This window comes from Penaeus monodon, chromosome 36 (assembly GCF_015228065.2).
Source record: "Penaeus monodon isolate SGIC_2016 chromosome 36, NSTDA_Pmon_1, whole genome shotgun sequence".
Classification (NCBI taxonomy): domain Eukaryota; kingdom Metazoa; phylum Arthropoda; class Malacostraca; order Decapoda; family Penaeidae; genus Penaeus; species Penaeus monodon.
In genome coordinates this window covers 165,641-168,539 of record NC_051421.1, presented here as the reverse complement: position 1 = coordinate 168,539, position 2,899 = coordinate 165,641, and the positions used below count along the sequence as shown (strand labels likewise).

At 52.5% G+C, this 2,899-nt stretch overlaps 1 pseudogene; it reads left to right on the top strand.

Moving 5' to 3' along the window:
* Nucleotides 1-1,167: 1,167 nt before the first annotated feature.
* The window catches only part of LOC119595652, a 2,229-nt pseudogene continuing 497 nt past the window's right edge, over nucleotides 1,168-2,899 (top strand).

Here is a 2,899-nt window from a genome sequence, read left to right as displayed (position 1 = left end):
AGGAAGGGGAAGGGAGGTAGGTAGAAGGGAGGAAGGAGGAGAGGGAGGGTAAGGAGTTGAAGGAATTGGAGGAAGGAAGGGAGGGTAGAAGGTTAGGAAGTGGAAGAGAATGTAAGAGAGGGGAGGGGGGTAAGGAGGAGAGTAAGGAGTGGAAGGAGGGAGGGGGAAGATAAGAGAAGGGTTAAGGTGGGATGAAGGGGGGTAGGAATGGGAGGAAGAGGGGAGGAAGGAGGGTAAAGAGTGGGAGGAAGGGGGAGAGGGAGGGAAACAGGATGGGAGGAGGGGAGGAGGTAGGATAGGAGTGGAGGAAGGGAGGGAGGGTAGTTAGGAAAGCTTTTGAGGAATGTGGAGGGAGGAGAAGATTGGCAGAAGAAAAGCTGGAAATGTAAAGAAGGGAGGGTAGAGGATTGGGATGACGGGGGAGGGAGGGAGTGGGAGGACAGTGGAGTATGAAGAGTAGGGAGAAAGTGTGGGTGAAGGGGAGGGAGGGAGGAGGGTAGGAGTGTGGAGGAAGGGAGAAGGGAGGGAGGGTAGGAGAGGGGGAGGAAGGGAAGGGAAGGAGGGTAGGAGAGTGGGAGGAACGGGGAGGGGGATGGTAGGAGAGTGGGAGGAAGGAGGGAGAAGAAAGGGGGAAGGGGGGAGGAGGGAGGAGTAGGAAGAGTGGGAGGAAGGGGGGAAGGGGGTAGAGGTGGGAGGAGGGAGGGAGGAGGAAGTGGGAGGAAGGGAAGGGAAGGAGGGTAGGAAGTGGGAGGAAGGGGAAGGAGGGAGAGGTAGGAGGAGAGGGAGGGGAGGGGGGGAGAGTGGGAGGAGGGAGGGAGGAGGAGGGTAAGAGGTGGGAGGAAGGGAGGGAGAAGGAGGATGGTAGGAGTGGAGGAAGGGAAGGGAGGGAGGGTAAAAGAGTGGGAGGAAGTTGAGGGAGGGAGGGTAGGAGAGTGGGAGGAAGGGAAGGGCGTGAGGGAGAGAGGAAGGGAGAGGGAGAGGGAAGGGGGAGAGGGAGAGGGAAAGGGAGAGGAAAGAGAGAGAGAGAGAGAGAGAGAGAGAGAGAGAGAGAGAGAGAGAGAGAGAGAGAGAGAAGAGAGAGAGAAAAGAGAGAGAGGGAGAGAGAGAGAAAGGAGAGAGAGAGAGAGAGTTTACCTGATAGACATCCCAGACTCATTTACCATATGACTACAAACACGCCCCCAACCACAGATCCTGGAATACGCCACAGAGGACCCGACAGCGAACGGCACAGAGCCAAGGGACGCCATCGGGTGCCAGAAATCCCCTGAATCCCGCTTCGCTTCCTTTGACTCGAGTCGCGGCTTCGTGGACAAGTCTCGAATGTTCAAGACTCATCCGTTCTTCATTCCGGGAGACCGTTGGGAGAACACCACTTCGTCCTGGAAGGTGTGCATGTCCCTCCAGACGTCGGTGGACCTCCTCTTCTGGCTGAGCAGGCAGGTGGAGATGTGGACGGGCCCGATCTCCGTCGCGGTCTTCACCCCTGACGCGGATTACACCGTCGCGCTAAGAATGATCAAGTACCTTAAGACGTGTAACCCGAGGGCATGAGCAGCGTAAGCTTCCACGTGGCGTACCCGAAGAATCACCCGCGAGGTACATACGCGAGGAGGACGACGTTGTGAAGGAGTACAACTGCGACGCTCCGGAGACGGTTAACAGGAGCTGCTGCGAGAACTGCGATCGGAAGAGCTGCAGCGGATGATCCAGAACTCACGCTACCCCCAAAACCTCCTGAGGAACGTCGCCAGAGAGGGGTGTCCCAGCGACTTCGCCTTCACTCCGGACATCGACATGATCCCCATCTCCCGCATGGCTGACGACCTCAACGCGTTCCTGGCCACGAGCGGGAGGCGCAGTGCAACAAGTGTGCCTTTTGTCATCCCTACTTACGAAATACACACAGCAGTCACCACCAACCCGAGGACAAAGTCGAACTCCGTAAGCTGATCATTGAGAAACGAGCCCAGAGGTTCCACATCAAGTCTTTCGCTCCTAATCAAGCCAATTCTAACCTCGGCAAGTGGGAGAGGACAGCAATAACACCCAAATTACAAGTGCTCTACAACATTACCACGTGGAGGAGCTACTGGAGCCTATTTACGTTACGAAGGCGAACGTGCCTTCCTTCGACGAGCGTTTCGTGGGTTACGGCTTCACCAGGAACACCCAGGTGAGGAAAATGGGAAAGGGCAAAGATCGAAGTGAATAAATAGTAAATATATAAGGCAAATGAAGGTAAAGGCAGTAAGTTAAAATTAAAAAAAGGGATTAGATAAAAGTTAGATAAAGGGCAATAGATAAGAAGAGGCAGAAGTTAAAATTGGATAAGGTATAAGGGTAAACGTTAGATAAAGGCAATAGATAAAAGTTGAATAAGGTAATGGATAAAAGTTAAATAAAAAGTAGTAGACAAGAGTTAAATATAGGTAACAGATAAAAGTTAAGTAAGGTAATACATATAAGTAGAGTAAAATTAATGAATGCAAGAAAAAATAAAATGAGAAAATAAAGTTAGCCTAGGAAGAATGGCATAAAAATGGATTATATGCCTGAAGAAGTCTATTTCCACAGGTATATGAGATGCACGTAGCAGATTACACGTGGCACATGCTAAGTAACGTGTTTCTGTGCCATCGTGGATTCCAGACCGTCAAGACACACAGTAAAGTCAGAAGAGCGCAGATCAGAGAGAATGGCAAAAAGTATCAGGTGAGAGAGGGAGAGAGGGGGGAGAGAAGGGAGGAGTGAGGGGAAGAAGGAAGGGAGAAAGAGTGAGGAAGGGAGGGGGAGAAGAGGAGGATGGGAATGAGGGGGGAGGGATAGAAAAGATGGAATGGGGAAGGGAAGGGGGAGGGGAATTAGGAAGGGAGAGGAAGTGGTAGGACGAGAGAGA